Below are 17,426 nucleotides of genomic sequence, written 5' to 3' on the forward strand. Positions count from 1 at the left end.
TTTCTGCTTCAGAGTTACAAGTGATGAATTATTTATTGTATTCCCATAAAGTAGACTAAAAAGGTAAAATATGTGGCGCTCTGCTCATAAAAGTGTTCTATCTATTCAAGGCATGCTTCCGCAAACCGTATGAAGGAATCTTTGTGGGAAAGATTTTTTAATTAGCGGTAGCAAACGAGAGTAGTTTCCAGCAGTGAGCCTAGGCTTGTTTAAAACTTCAGTTATGTAATCGCAGGTATTAACAGTTCTGCGCTTACCAAAACTTGAACAGAACTTCTCGGGCAAGGACTCATCTGCAAGCATGTACAAGAGGGTCTCGTTGACTCTTCGGATTTTTTTTCTTCTCAGAAATCACGCTGATACGTTCCGGATCACGCAAAACTACGTTGCGCTAACTTTCCCGCTCCTGTGCTGATTTTTGGTCTTTTGAGTAGGTGAGCCTCCCCAGTATCAATCATGCTGGATGCCAGATAATGAAAACCGAAAGTTAAAGTACAAAAGCTTAACTTTCTCGGTCTGCCCAGTTTGCATGGTTTCTCTTTCACTGAAAGAGACTGTATGATAAAGGAAATAAAGACAAAGTGAATATGTGCAGCCTTTAATGGTATTTAAAACGAGATGACCTTTAAAACCGAACAATTTTACATTGAGCACAGTAATGATGTCATGCATTTAATGTAGTCCTCATAGACTGAAGCCTTCTGATTAGAGCATGGGGTCCAATCGTCCAGATCAGGTAGTAAGTGCAAGGCTTGGGACGGTAGATTAGGCACTTTTATTCAGTCTCGGCAGCGTATTCTGCATCGTGTGTGCGACAGTTATGGAACCCGTCGCAGCTTTCACATCTGTGGAGTAGACCAGAAGAAATGCGATCACAGTGAGGCGCATCACCAGTTATCTCCCGTTTCAAGAAAGCCACCCGTTTACCAATGAACCTACTGTCAAAAACATTTTGAAACAACCAATCGGCACATATTGCATCAAGAATGCTCTGGCCGGTCATCGCATGCAAACTTCTTATCATTCTGCTGATGGCAACTGCGTGCTTTTAATGCGAATTCATCCATCATGAAAATTATTCGGTAACATGCCGCTTACCATAAAGCACGCTACTTGTGCCCCAATCGGCCACCGGGAAATCTACCTTATCAGCACCAGAGGGTGCCGGGTCAGGCGACTATTCCGCGCCGTGTTCCAATGCACCATTTTGTGATCACGTTCAGCAGTTCTAAACCAGAGGAAAAGCATTCCGTGCCCCAGCATAAAACACCTTAATTGACGCTTCCATAGAAGACGTTCATGATGAGAGTTTGCATGAAATACATTTTTAGAGCGTAGCTCTAAAATATGTTGAGCGTTGGCGCAAGTGGCATCGGTGGCGTAAAGTATAAACCCCATGCAAGCGATCTTGCGCGCGACAGCGACAAGCGACGCGATGGAGATGGCTGTCGCGTTCGCTCGTCGCCTACAATTCGTACCCCTTGCGAGCGATGACTTCGAGCGACGTCCCCGTAGTAAGTACCTAGGCGAAGAGAAATCTCAAGGACCTAAAGTCCCCGCCTTTCTCTCTCACAATCACTGCTCCTCGCGCATGTGCAAAAAGAGCGGATAAATCCAATTATGATGTGTTCATCTCCATGCGGGCTCGTAACTGGTCTGAGCCGGTCCGCTCGTTTCGTAGTATCGTATGCCCGCGTCAGCTCTCGCTCGCGCGTGTTTGGTTTGCTCGGTTTACATTCGTTTGCACTTGTTTCAATTGTCATGGTTTGCGATTGTTTTGTAATCTGATTGTACGCGCGACGCGAAGTGTGTAGTACGTTCTGGAAGCCACGCGACATCAATGATTGCACTGGGTACTTCGACGAGCCATGTCGCGTTTGACCGGCAGATTAGATATTCGACGAAAGTCGACTCTGCTACTAGTCTCTATCAACTTCTTTGCCTCAATATATTGCGACATGAGAATACGTATTGAGCTGCGCTCAAATTTCGCATTTTGGAGTATCGTAATGGTCGGGGAATTTTTTCACAATAAAAGCAAATAGGATTACACAAAATGGTCAGATCATCGTCGGTGAGCACGACAGAGATGTATCTTATTAGGATCCGTCTAGAAGGGTCACGCACTTCGAGAGATCCAAAAATGATGTCCCTTCTAACTGAAGTACACGCAGGTCAGTGATGAAGAAAGGGTTGCGGATGGCCAAAGAAGGATAATTAGTGCACCATGCGATGGCTTTATGCTGCACGAATTTCCGTCATGTGAATGCCCACAGAGGCCACGTGCCAGCGGGGACCCAAGTACCGACAAAATTGCGGCATTGGAGCAGCCCGCTGACTCACTATAAACGAAGCCGCCGCATGGTGACAGTGTTCTACAACGCCGTACCATACCGTCCGGGTGGGATGGGAAGTAGGTGGTGGTTGGCCAAATAGCAATGGAATCCCCCCCACCGTAGTGCAAGTAGCTAAACTCTATGTATGATTTTGCATGTATTGTTTGTACGCGCCTGTATGCAAGTATGTTTTGCGACGGTCATTATTTTTTACATGATTGGGATTCGGCCTGTGAATGTTCAATATTGCAGCACACAATCTTAATGGCCGATCGGCGGGTGTTAAAATTTGGGGTGTTTGTCGAGGTCTGCGCGAATATGAGATGGGACGTATTTTGCCGCGAGTATCGGAGTCACTCATTTCATTATTCCTTCCCTGGATTTTTTCTTGACGCCATAACTTCTAAAAATAATTACATAATTGCCATTGTAACAGCTTCCGCGAGATCTTTCGGAAGAACTTTAACAAAGATATTAGAAGGGATAAAAGATAAAAAGGACACAGTCACGTAAGCATACGTTTGGGTTGGCCTCCTTGATGAGTGCTTAGTGGTTGTTGCTTGAATTTTTTGTACCATGTTCGCTGAATAACCAACAGGGACTGCGCAATATTTTTGGGGGTCATTATGAGAGCTCTGGTTTGCTTGGAATTCATTCTGCGTTTACCCACACCTAAATAGTACGTAAGCGTCAACCCCAAGTGTGTGAAAATTGATTGTCCTCATTACGAGCTGCAATTTTTCAACAGTGTATTAATGTATACTACAGCTCATGCTTATAATTACGGAATAGTTCAAAGGCACTGAAGTGTTTTTTCAACTTGCACCGGTAATTTATGAAGCCATACAAAAGAAATTTTCTTTAAAGTGTTGAAATACCAAAACAAGTAAGCTTTCTTGTTTGCACGCGCTTCCATATCACAACAGCAGTGAAGCAATAATGTTATATATAAATATTTTCTACCTCTTTCAACACAGTTAAGTCTTCTGTTATGTAGAGATAAGTGGCGTTTTTTTTGTTCAGTGCAACCTTTGGAGTCAGAAACAGTTGTTCAGAAGCTTGTGCGTATTGCCGAGATTCCGCCCGTCGCTCGCCACAACAACCGACATGCCCCTCCCACTACATGATGACACAGCTCTGAGCGCGGCAATCTGGTCACGTGGTGCTTCGGAGCTTGCGTGTCTTAGGCCTGATAAGTCGATGGCGCATGCGATCAAGGGAGAGCCTGCTTTGTGTCGCATGGCGCATCTCTGTGTCATGCACCATATTAGGTCCAATGTTTGTGGTGCAGTGCTTGAGGAGAATGGCCGCTTTCGCCAAGTTTGTGGAAATATTTTCGCCGAGTAGTTGAACTGAGGCGTGGTTGTTCTTTTTCTGAAAGCTGAATTATTAAATACCAGTTGGTTCCTTGGTCAACGACTTCCACTTGCACCTGCTCTTGGAGAGGACAATTCGCGAATACAACCAAGAAGCCAAGTAGCTTCAAGCTCTAGCTCTAGACGTATCTCTGGTAACGTTGGAAGAAACTTAATGAGTGAATTGATTTGTAGAAAAAATTTCGATTCCCCTCTTTCCTGAAATGTTTCTATAAAGTTCACCTATGGAAATAAGGCTGCACTCTGCGAGTCCTTCTCACTAAGGTAACAGTTAAGACAGGTTTTTATTACTGCATAGGTTGTGGCTTTGTAATCATGTACAGTTACCAGAGAGTTGCCGGTGTTTATGTCAGAAAAGCGTAGCTGTTTTTGCAGGGTATGCCAAAACAGTGTGGACTTACAGCTGCATCTTTCCATGCAATTCCGCTTCGATGAAAATGAATTGTCGTTTTTGCCACAGAGATCACCTGCGAACTTACGACAGCTGTTGCTGACGTCGTCAAAATACCACTGTAGTGTGCTTCCCAAGCACTTTCCTGGACTGGGCCGCAAGCTGCACAAAGGTTTGTTCTTGTCTGTAAATAAGGAATAAAATCACTCACACTATTTCCGCATTCATGATTTACTAAATAGAATTGACCGGAAATAAAATAGTAATAGTTGTCTTGCCTCGCTATTATCGACTATAACAGAACATAATTCCCCTTCAGCCAAGGAAGAAAGAGCGAACGACAAGGAGAGGCTGCATGGCTAACCAAAGAAAGGTCCTGTTTACTACACCGCACTGGGGTAACAGCTAACGGGGTGAAAAGACTGAAAGAAGCAGAGAGAGAAGTAGATCACCAGTCGTGTGCAAACGCGAGAGAATAAAGCGCAATATTTATCCAGGAAGGTAACACAGTCAGATCCATAGTCTGCAGTTTCACTCACCACGTTTTCCAGCGTGGTGACAATGAAATCCCTCATGCACTCTCATTTTTTCAGTTCACCTACTTAAGCTGTAGGATTAGACATGGAGCTCAGCTCGGAATAGGGCGATGAGTGGCGTGTAGGGACAGGACCAGAGGACATGAGTTTTGGTAGAGTAGCCACCACAGCATCGGCAGGGCGGCAGATCACCTCAGAGACCTTCACAAAGCAAGTGCATGGCAGTACAAAGATGCCAGTAATGTGTTAGTGCATCCTTAGTGAAGGAGAGTTTCCAGTGTGCGCGTTGCGTCGCAACAAATAGAAAATCCCATTCTCTAGGAAGGTAATTAGGAGTGTTAATGTTGCTGTAATTCGCCATACAATACTAACCTTTCGGACGCGAAGACTAAACAAACGTGTACGTAGAAAAGACAAACATTCAGTTAATATTCTCAATATTTGGGAACTACGATGTGTGGGCAGTGATGTGGAGCAGACGGAAGACGTAGGACCCGTTACTTTCCTTATCTCTTCCCCAGTTTTAGCGCTGCTGATGTAGACCTAACTGCAGCCCAAGCTTCCGCCTTGATGGTACTCAATCTGCCACGACAGTTAAACGCAGGCACTAAAGTTTTCATGATGTAATGCATCTAACAAGGAATTTTTCTTCCTTGCATATCCAATTGAGGAAGAGCGAATTTCGCGCACACTTGTTCGTGGGGCTTTGGGTCATGCATGCTACGCTACCACCTTAACAAGGATGCGTTGAGAATGTATATCTTATTCCAACATATAGATCATTTGTTTTCAAGCCAGCAAGGAAACACTGCACCCTAATAGCCTTACGCAAGCGCTGCGGATATTAGTTTCAACTAAAACTGCTCAATTGTTTTTCGTTATCTGAAGAGAATGCTTGCATGAGCAAAACCTTTTGCCAAAAATAACCATGTCGTGAAATTTGTCTTCTATGTAGTCTTGAGGGTGTAGCAGCGCAACTTGTTATTGATACTTTCAGTTACCTTTGGGGCAAACGGTGTGTGTCAGCTGGCTGATAGCAACAGTGTAGACAAAAAAGGAACTTGCGTTCACCATGGCACCTGCTTTTAAAACTCTCTAAAGTGCATCGAACTTCCCAAATAACATGAAGCCTATTCGCATTGCAGCTGTACTAGCGACCACCATGATAACCAAGCTCTTTAAACAAACGTTTCAATTAGCGCCTGCATATCTGTCCGAAACTTTTTGGCATTACCGAGGCGCTCTACTGAATATCACATAAATGTGCCCGCACTCATTCAGAGTTGGGGCTCAAGACAGCCATTCGCAGTGCCCGAGCTAACAAAATTATGTAATTTCGTTACAAAAGTTTATGTCGCATACGTAAAGGTACCTTTGTTTTAAATAGCCATGGAAATGTTTTAAACACCGTAAACCAAATTGCGCAGTCTGGTAGAAACTATGTTTTGTGTACGCTAACTAACTTATACTCACAATTCTTGTAGACACCGAATCTTATAAAAAGAGAACACAGAAGCATTACATCTTGTCTAATGGTTGACCACTTCACTAGCATTAAATGCTTGCTCTGGGGGCCCACTAGGATATCACATCGTCATTTTCAGCATCCTGCTTGTGTGGAACCTTAGTCAGGTCGAAAGGCTAATTATGCTAAGCTAGCTGCGAGTCATTTTTGGGCCTCCTGAGAGCTGATTCTGCTGCTCCTGATGGACAGATATGTCAAGGTTTATGTAGGAGACGCACTCGTGTTTCATTATGTTATTATAGTTGGCCCTTCAGGTGCCACAGCGTCAACCTTTAACCGAAATGTCACATTTCAATACACGCGATGCGAAAACCAGAGATTTTGGGCATGATCTTCTTACCAATATTTTTCGCTTGTCTAAATATATCGCAGCCACGATAAAGTTAGTATCTTCACTAAAATTCTGCGCTATACATCAAAATCTTGGAGTCATCCAAAAAACAGGAAATTCTAATGTATGTTCACTCAACACAGCCTTCGGAGAAATATTTTGATGATGTTGACTTGTCAGACACAAGCGACCCTAGGATTTCAACGATACGGAGTGGCTTTTAGCACAATGTGCTTTGTCTCAGTTTCGTGCTGTCAGTATAATTGATAGAAGACTCATGCAGGTGTAAACAATGGTCGCCAACCCTCATACCTAATATTTTCCGTTGCCATGTGGCATGAATAGGCACTCCGTATAGCTCAACACTAAGTTCTTACTTTCTAGTGTTAAAGCAATTCTCGAGAACTGCGAAATTCGCACGCAATTGTTCTCACCTCCATCCCAGCATTGTTCATTGTTTCTTGAGGTTAGGCAAGTGTTCATTGCAGGTTATTTTGTTCAGGTTCTTCTGTTTAGATTGTCTACATAGGAACAACGGCGCAGAAAGCCAGCGATATCGACTACGAGGTCGTTCACTGTGCTAAGTGATACTTTACTGTCGTGGCTAACAGAAATAGGCCTTGTGCTGCCCGGAGTGAAACTCATTTTATTTCCCATTCTCCCAATTCATCATAACTAGGGCTCGTTGACAATGACTTCTACCATGTCTGACGGTAGGTATTGTTGTTCTTTGATTGAACGCCAACTTGCAAGAATGCTTTCTCTATGTCCGCAGCTGGTTCCGCAGTTGCGTTCCCAATTGAAGCAAAAAATGGAACAACTCTGGGTTTAGGTGGATACCTTTATCGAGACGTCATTATAAGAAATTGTGTTTATTGATAATAAGGCACGAAACAAGTCTCTCTGTTTCGTTGCAAATTTGTTCACCCTGAAAAGTTATTGGCGGGGTATATAATGGAGGCATTTTCTGATAGATTTTTTTAGTATAACTTACAGCATGATTGTGTATAAGGTACTGAAGGAAAACATCATCGTACTTCGAGAAATTGCCTTCGCCTTTCGGGAGTAATCGAACCAGACTAACGCAACCATAGAAGGCCTTCGCTGTTGCTTCGCACCAAATGATTTTTCTTATTCTCTTCCAGCGGCAGCACAACGAGGTACATACTGTGTTCTCTTAAGCTGAACTCAGTGTACGGGGAATGATTTATCAACCTCTATTTTCTTGTAACACTAGAAATCCCAGGAGTTCAAAAGAAAGTTTGGCGCCATTGTATTCTTCTCAAGCAGCGGCAGCTGACTCGCATGTAAGCCGCTTACCCATGTAGTTGGAGATCAAAAATTTCTTCCTACTGCATGATGCTTCAAAGGTCCATCAAAAAAGTTAGGGACGTTTCACTTCGTGAATCGAGTTACGCGAAAGCATATGGGTGCTTTTCCAATTCTGTGCATCGCGCCCAATACGTTTAAAAAGGCTTTCGTTTTGCGTAACTATGGCAGTTCTTTCAAGGATTATTATTTATTTTGTGTTTTTTACTTCCATTTCTTGATTTTTATGAACTACCATTGAGAAAGATGGTAAGACACTGCAAGTAAATGCACAGTCTTTCTTATTTCAAGCAATTTGGCAACGCACTATTCACACCATTCTTTTTTCCTCTTCACCTTTTTTCTTTTTATATAGCCTAGTGGGTATGCCAAGCGAGGGTCTTTTGATGGACTTGTTCAGTTCGTGCTCGGCAGTTGGAAATTACATCGGCTTCTCACGTCGCCCTCGGCCTGCCGCCGCTTGCGTCGCTGCTCCTTTCTTCTCGCTCTACGTTCGGCCTCTCGAAGACGCGACAAACCAGATATATACATAGCGCACACAGAACCCGTAGCTACTGGCAGAGAAGGTCAACCCAGTGTGCCTGCGCTTACCCTACTCTTCCTCGACACTCCACCTTCTCCCTCACTTCCCATTTCGCTCAAGACTACCAAGAATTTTGCTCTAGGTGATGTTGCTTTGCCGCACACTTAGTACGCTCCTCCTTACCTTCGCTGGCACTCGCTTCCCTCGCGGCTACGCGCATAATGTCACTGATTTCACAGACGGGGCCCATGCGCTTGCGCGTGAAATGGCCTGAATCCAACCAGTCCAAAGAATTCAGTTAGAGATTAGCCGACACTCCTGCAATTGTTTGAGGCGATCATTGAGGTTTGAGGCTCTCGACTGCCTTTATTGTGCGCTCTGAGCTGACAAACTATCTGCGCAAAATCAGGCGAACTATTTTGCAACGAAGCTGCTTATGGCTAGCCGATTCGCTCATCCGTGTGGCCGTCTGTCTGTCGGCCGCCTGTACGCCAAAAGCTCTGGCACAACCCCGCCTACATGCGCGAAAAAAGATGTGAGAGAAAGAGAGGCCCGCGATTAGTCAACACGACCTAGATAGCACAAGACCTGTTTACTCCGATCCATGACGTCGTGCTACCTGGCCCCAAATTTCTATTGACAAGGCTAGCGGGATGAAAGCAGTGACGTCAAAATAACTTTTGCCTTCTTCGCAGCATTCAAATTAGAGTCTATGGCAGTCTGGCCAGCTGATATGACGCCATGGATCGGAGTGGAACGGCCTTGTGTTAAGTGGTCTTCGATTAGCTGCCCCAATAGTGACGTCGTTGCTCTCCGACGCAGCCGAGTGCGTGCGCAGCACTTTCTCTCAAGCTCCGAAATGTGTAGGCCACGCGTCATACGTACGCCTTAGGAGCAGGCAGCTTTCGATCATCAACGCCACGAGCAACTGCCTACCGAGGATCCGGCAGACTACCAAGGCGTCATATAATGAACCATCGAGATTAACCCAGCGATAAACACCGGGGCCACACGTTTAAGCTTTGCTGGTTAACCATCTGTAAAGAGTACTTGGTCGGTGATTTTTTTTTACTTTGGGAACTTGGCTAGGCAGCCCGGTGGTGAATGCACATACCCAAAACCGCCTAATCCGCACCAGCCATTTTCTAGCTAGCGGAGATGTTCTGGTGTATAAATATCTGCATTACATGGCCTCGGTGCTACCTACTTTTATTGTAAAAATGTTCTTTGAAACAGACCAGACTCAAAATGTGTGAATGAAGACGCTATTTTGGGCAGTGGATGGGGCTTTTCATGACTGTCACGTGCAAGATCCTTCTTGCCTCGCAAACAACTGTTTGAGACGGGTGTGTTTCTGCAGGAACGTACTGACAAAGTGACGAGGAATGTCGGAGGTTAGCTCAAATGTGAGCAATTTGTTCACGACAATCAGATGCTACATGCGCTCTATAGATGCAGCAAAACTGCGCATTGTGGTATCGAAGCCAGAGGAGGCGTATTGTCTTCCTCTCGCATTGTGAGACACACGTTGGAAGACGTAAAATCTTGTACGTAGTGTTCAGATCTCTTGCAGGAGCAGCAACTTGCTGTTTCTTGTGGGCGCCAAATTATGACTTGCAAGACGCTAGAGGAGCCCTTTTTCAACAGAAGCACTTGCAATACAGCGCCTGCACACAGCGTGTCGGATCATTGTCTTGGTTAGGCAGCGTACACTTATCATGCCCTTCAATATTATTAACTGCAAATTATAGTCATTTTTTCAAACGAGCGTCTGCTGTGCCGGCCTGCGAAAATGGTAAACGATAGGTCGTACAGTTTTACTAGAGATGGTGAGGCGGCTCGACAGATTATCCCTCATTACTGAAGTGTTACACGTCGTCACCACTGCAAGTGATGTGAGACCTCAAACATGGCTTTAAAGTTAGTTGCACAGCTTTCTTCGCCTAAGCACGTCTGTCACAGAAGCCACCGGTAGTAATGCGCTCAAGCGGTAGACGCGACCTTGTGCTATACTGAATGTTCGAAAAACCACTGATTTAGAAGACTGTCAGCTGCATTGCACTAGGGCTCAGTATGCCTGCCCAATTAGCAGTGTATATAGCAATGTAATTCCTGAATTAGCGAAATTGATCTCTAATGCTTACATTCGTATTTGAGTTTTCCGGTGTTCTCAAAGTGTTTGCAACACGACCACCATCACCACAAAGTTATAGGATTCGATAAGTTGCCAGTGTAAGCGAAGTGAATCTTGTGTTAGTCTGAATGGGTACACAGTGCATGCTGCATTGTATGGAGAGACACATAAATGAAAATTAGAACTGCCTAATTGTTCTTCTGTGAAGCAATGTTGCATTCATTGCTTCATCTCTGATTTCCATAGACTACAGAATCTCTACATCGAGAGGGTCCATATGGAGCAAAGCGCACAAGTACAATTTCAATTGAGTTCATAATTGGAGGTTGTGAGATCAAAAATTTACTCAAGGCCCAGCACTGTGGCAGCACCGAATGAAAATGATGCTTATGCCTGGTTCACAAGCTTCGTTGTAAGGGCACGACCACTCGTGTGCTTCAGCTGTGGGGGTTTCACTAGGTATCGTCAGAGTTTTTTTTTCTTTCTTGTGATTGAAAAGGTTGGAGCGGTGCGATTTCTTGAAAGTGAATTTTCCACATCGTATGCTTACAAAACACAAAGGCAGCACATCTTCCATCTTAGTTAATCACTTCGTGGCATTTTCATTCTCGCGACAAGTTCGTGCTATCATATAGCGCCTTCTATTTCAGCGCAAGAATAAAAATCCAATTTTTTGAAAAAGCGAATTCCTGTGAAATGTTCGATTCCAACGTCGCGTGTCTTACTTAAATATAGCGCGCATGAAACAATATTATCATGAACGCATGTGTGACCCACTATTTTGTAGCGCAATGTTATAACATTATCATTCCTATACTGGCGAAGGGCCAACTGAAAAGATGACTGAAGGGTTAAAGTTAACAAAAATAGGAATGGAGAGCATGGAAGGTAGCTATATGCTCGAAGTAATCTGTTTGTTTTTACACGATAAGATGCCCGTAATTAGCAGAGTGCTCAATCTCGCTTTATTACCCCTAGCTAATGTTAGCAGTAAATTGACAGTGAAAACTCACATGCATAGCATACACGAAACAACTGCCCAAGAAATGTGTGTGCCAGCATACCTAAGGATTGTATAATATACATGGACACAATAATATCTGTTCAGGCTTGTAATAACACTTTCAGCTCACTAAAGTAAGTGTATTCGGCACCAAAAAGATTGCTGACTGCTTCCGGCGCTATTTGCCATTCAACTTATACTTACGCAGGCATATAGCTTGGCACTTCTCTTCCGTCACAAAATCGTTCCCACCACCACCGCAGATGGTGCGGTTGAACATTTTGCAATAGTGATTTGCATTATCATAGTACCAAGAGACATACAGCGGTCCACACGGGCCCTCAATGGGTAGCTTCAGGCATATTTTTGCTTTCGCCAGTGTTAGCGCTGAAACATTACCAAGGTATATTAAAGACGAGAATTTTTTTAAATACTAGACAGTTATTTTCGCTAAATATCATTCATAGTGAATGATATAAGAAATCTCCAAACTATAATGGTACATGTTCTTATTACCTACAAAATGGTTTGGTTTTTGTAGGAGTTACATATGAAAATGAACGTTCTGTCATTTACATTATAGCATGGAGCTAGAAAGAAAATCAATAGGGACTTTTCGAAAATAAGCTTTCGAACGTGGCGAAAACCTTGCCTTGGTGCAGGGATCAAACACGGGAACAAAGCTGTTCCGGCACAGTCACTCTATCATCTGGGCTAACCAGGAGGCCAGCAGATCGCAGAGCTTTGTCGAATTCATTCGACAAGTTGAAGCCCAAGGACGCTGAATTTGGCAAATCCGTTCTGCAGAACTGGTTTGTCATATTGCCCAATATACCATTTGCCAAATATGGAAAATCAGGTCCCCAGAACTTCTTTACCACATTTGCAGAACACCAAAAGTAAAAGAAGGCTCATGAAAGTAAAAAAAAACTGACATCCACCGCTCTGGGGAACGGATTGTAGCCTTGGTAGCTTTGTGATAGAGCATAGTAGAATTCTTTTTCATGAACCTTCCACCACCATCAGAACAACTGATTTGCTATAACATTTAAGTATTGCAGAATTAGTCACGATATCGAATTGAAACCTAATGTCTACTAACGAAAAATTTTGATGAAACTTGAATGGAAAAGAAAGGATGTACTCACGGATACATGTTTTCTTGCATACGCTGAGGGTGGGGAACAAATTTCGCCCAGAGGCGCATGTGCCTGGTGTCAGCTCTCTACAGGAATATCTGTTAGGGTCGTAGTACCATAAACCATACAATGGATGACAGCTGCCAATATATGGTTCTTTCTTACATTTGTTGTGCATTTTCTTAGACGAAGCTGAAACGGTACACCATTTTATTGGTCTGAGTGGGATTAAAAAGATTGTTTTTATCTCATTGTCCAGTGTCAATATTATTTCTGCGAATGTTTAAAGTTCAATGTTCAGCAGGCAAGTGCGTCTTCTTTTCTAAAAAAAATAGTATTATCAATCAGCCATTCTTAGTCATGGATTGAGCAGAGAGAAGTAATTTCTTTTTCAGCGGTAGAGCCCAAGAAGATTTTTGAGAAAAAGTTTCATGTAGTTTCAAGAGATTAGCAACGCGGTCGTTTCAAAGACACAATAGCCATTTTACCTGTCGATAATGTGCCTATACTGGTTTTATGCTAAACGTAATATGGTAACATAAAGTTTTGCTTGGGTAGTTCGTAGGTTTCGACCAGTCTGCGTAGCACATACTACCATGCCTTTGTAACGTTTGGTCCATAACCAGCGAATGGTATAAGCGATGTCACAGGTGGTGGCTCTGGCAGGACGTACACCCAGTTGATGAAGTAGTGAAGTTTCTGTAGGTGACATATTCTAAGTTACAGAAGTACACGTAACGGGCTATTGGCGCCCTAATGCGTAAAATGGCGCGCCCCAACTGTAGTATACGCAAGCTTTTCACACAAATTTGGCAGTAGCACTTTGGCAGACGACACTAGCAATTCATAGAAAGTTTTTTGAAATCCTGGAAGAGCTTTAGATCTTTTCAGAAACAAATAAGTCTATTTCGGAGCAATAAATTTGTATTGGTACGAACCTAGTCAGTAGAATGATTCACTCCGCTCCTACGATTATTCACTATTGAGGGAATGGTTTATAGGTTGTTCTCGGACAAACGTAGTCTGAGGCCCCCTTTCGTGAAGAAAATTACTCCATCTTACCAATCAAATAAATATTCTTTCTTACAGGGCAATTTCTCTTTCACCTGTTATTATTTGATATTCACCTTCAGCGTACTCATCTGCTAAACCTCGTCGGTGACGTATTTTAGTGCCTCACCTGGTGAAATTATACCTTTATTGAGCATTATAAAGTATCATTTCTTTAACAAACGTGTAAAAGAGCATTGGAAAGTATAATTTCTTCAACAAATGTGTAATATCTTTGAATTAATTTTTAAGACATGTGAAAAATATAAGCGGCGACTCATATTTTATATAATACTTTTTCTATACTGAGGTTTGGTGTGTATGAACTTCTTTTCTACTTTGCGAGATGGTCGCATATTTAGCCCAACTGCACATCGCCCGCTTATTGTTTTAAGTAGCTGAGAATTTTCATCAGAACATAGTGACCCCAATATAAGGCATAAGTAGTCACAGAGCCGTTGGAATATACGGTCCAGGTGATTGATCATAGCGATCTAATAAATTTCCTAACGATGAATACACAAGTAGGCGATGCTAAAATGACTGCTGATGCGCACAGGACTTCAGCGCTCATATTCGGACTGCAGCAAAATCACATAAGGCATCATCGTGACTCGACTAGTATGCCTTGACTGAGCACTGATGAGAAACTATTGTAAATGTTTGCATTAGCCTCCAAGAACTTTAACTTTATCAGAGAGTCAGATCCCATAAACAGCCATGAACTGTTACTGCAAAAGATAGCAAAACTCTCTGAGAAATGTTTTTTAAAGGTTCAGTAACTACGAACACGGAGACTGTACCATCAGTAATCTGGTAAACTCGTGATTAAGACTACGCGATTTGTAATGGTACCTAAACGTGGCCACCACTGATGTCATTTCCATTGGAAACCTACTGCAGCCTAAGTATCTCGCAGTTTGTCCAGCTGTTGGTAGCTGCAGGCCGCTATTAAACTTGTAGTGTGATTAGGACCATATCACAGCGGAGCGCCTAAGTATGCCGATTTTCCTTGTGTTCTAGTTGTAGCGTATTCAACTTGTTGCGAAGGGGGTATCCAACAAACGACATATAGAAAATATATTCTTCATATTTTTTTCTCAACATTTTCCAACTGGTTTAGTTCTCTATCCGTAATAGTTTGAAATTTTTGTACCTTATATGAACTTCTACCTTTTCTTTATTTTTGTGTTTTAATGTTCAAATGAGCCTCGGAAGTGAGGTGTACGCATTACATGAAGCCGGAGACGTGGTCATAAGGTTTTATCGTTGTCCTCCATGCCGCTCAATAATCTCCTGCTTCATGTTTGGCAGATGTCACAGGAGGACTTCGCGTAGGGGATTTTCAAACATGACATGAGATCGACGCAAAATAAGCGATCCGCCTTATTCTTGTCTTACATTTTAATTCCGTTAGCAATGTTTTCGAGCTTCACCCAGGTTGTTCTTTGTTTCTGCGTATTTTAGTGTGTTCGCGCCTGACTGTTTTTCTCGCCTTCTTGAATTCCTGGATAGCCAGTATTCAAATTGGCAGAGCGTCGGGCTACTGAGCTGAGAGAGCCAACTTGGGTCAAATACTCTTCAATGACCCTCCTTCACCTCAACTTGAGTGTGAGGGTATATGTCAATCTTAAACTAACCTATTTGATTCAAAGTTGCGTCACAGCGTACTCGTCACTTGCTATGAGACGCTCTTTATGAAATAATTTGATGTCAACATTGGTCAATGGGTATGTGTGGCCTCTCATAATAATAATTAATAAAATATGTTATCATAAATTACCCACCCAGAATCACGTACATCGCCAATAGCAGTAAATTGGCCAAATATATCTAAAGAGTTACTACACCGCCAACTTTTTCGCCAAAGCTTGCTGTAGGGGACAACGATCACCTTGTCACCTGTTGTGGTGGCACATGATCTATGACATTCCGCAGGTCTGAAATGAGCTAACCGGCCCGACACCTTGCCATGGTGGCTAAGTTTCAATGAGTGCGCTATAATTACCGTTTGTGAGCCATGTTTCTTTTTTCTTATGAAAGTAATCCAGCACCACTTTTTAAGACGAGAACACAGAAAGACTTGACGGGAAAGTAGCACTGGATTCATTTCGTAAGAAAGAAAAGTAGTGCATCACCGACAAGCCCCACCACGTGTTTTGTGAGCCGTGTTACGCAGCAAATAACACAATGAGACCTAAACGAATCTCGGGCTTGTTCATTGCTGTGTCATTCAGACTTCCCTTTACGCCTTCGAGACAAGAAATCGTGTGTGACAAATTGCAGTATCGACGGCATTGCCCCTCTCATGTATCAAATTTTCTTTAAGTTATTGACTTTATTGTGTATATCTGACAAGATTCCCCATGTCGGTAATGACAATAGAGGAGCAATAATTAGGTAGATGTTGTTACGAAAAACAAGAAAGTGTAGCTATGTTTCTTTTTTTTCTTTCTTTGAAAGCTCGTGTTATTGAACGAAAGATAAGGACAATAAGGACATAGAAGCTTTCACTTCTTCAGAGCACTGATGTTTTCTGTTTAGTAAAATAGGGATATGCAGCGTTCCTGAAATCAATTTTACTTTTTTGCAACTATAACCAACAAAAAAAATCGGCGATTTAGTGTGTGTAGGTTATCAATTTGAATTGCTACTTACATCTAGATAGTTTTCACTTACGGCTTTATTACATTGCGGTTTATTTCTTGACATATCGCTGTACGTGAGTTATCCATCTAGACAGCATTCTCATTTATGAGTAAGGAACGGAAAAAATAATTGGTAATCATGTACGCTAAGGCATTGTGCTTCCTTGTTCCAACGCGAATAAGTGCACCTGATGGAAATTTAGCAATTACCCTATGCAAATTTAGTCTAAGTAAACAGCGAACAAAAACATATCTTTTACTTGCAGAAACTTTTGCGGCAAATATAAATCGCTCGTATGCAAGGATGCAGTAAACATGACACAGTTAGTAGCCCCGAATCAATCATCGCGTTGAATAGCCCTTTCGCCATTCGCACACGCTGGTCACTTACCAAACCCTGTCATACATATAGACAAATGTTTGCAGAAATCGGGGCTTAAGATATGTGCTTGCATCTTACTGAATTCACTAGCAATGAGCTGAAATTTTGTTTACCAATAGTGCATACATATTGCAGTCTCTAGTGTTGTCCGTGATGGTTTCATTATAATGTAATGGTATGCAACAACGTTGACGTACTAATGTTTACCCCGCGTTAAATTACTAGACTGATTAGGTAATTTCTGACGTCCTGATCATGGCGTCTTTTGTAGCCGATGCTTATATGGTTAAATGTGCCTAGAGAATGAAAGTCCTAAAAAATTCCAGTTTTCACAACAGTATGCATGTTTTCTAAAGAAAGTTTTGATTGTCGTTTGTGCGTGTATGAATCTACGGCAGTGTCTGTACTCCACAGCATTTTCTATCTGTAGTGTACGAATGAGGCTTGTCATAGCGATCTAGCAAATTCTGTTTTCTCACATTAAGGCTGTTTCTACGATGAACACTTCTTCAACAAACCATCAGGCAAGATAGTTTGAAAATATCGAGAGAGCTGCCATCTAGGTTTTTACCCGCCAGCGACTTAACGTGCTACTTACATCTTACCATGAGCTTGTGCGACAGACAGGAAGACTAGGATGCTAGATAGTAGCTTCATTCCTGCGCATTTGCTTCGATGATATCGAAAGTTCTTATGTAAGGGCGGAGCGGTAACGCAGTCCTG

At 42.7% G+C, this 17,426-nt stretch overlaps 1 long non-coding RNA gene across 2 annotated transcripts; it reads right to left on the reverse strand.

Annotated features, from left to right (window-relative positions):
• Positions 1–597: 597 nt before the first annotated feature.
• On the reverse strand, positions 598–17,426 carry LOC135920998 (uncharacterized). Of its 2 annotated transcripts, none has more exons than XR_010570405.1 (5): positions 17,302–17,426; positions 12,633–12,815; positions 11,689–11,871; positions 4,114–4,287; positions 598–845 (listed from the first exon to the last, which is right to left on the reverse strand). It is a non-coding gene; the product is annotated as an uncharacterized lncRNA (long non-coding RNA). The 2 variants fall into 2 exon arrangements; XR_010570404.1 differs by having other exon boundaries at positions 17,309–17,421.

This window comes from Dermacentor albipictus, chromosome 7 (assembly GCF_038994185.2).
Source record: "Dermacentor albipictus isolate Rhodes 1998 colony chromosome 7, USDA_Dalb.pri_finalv2, whole genome shotgun sequence".
Classification (NCBI taxonomy): domain Eukaryota; kingdom Metazoa; phylum Arthropoda; class Arachnida; order Ixodida; family Ixodidae; genus Dermacentor; species Dermacentor albipictus.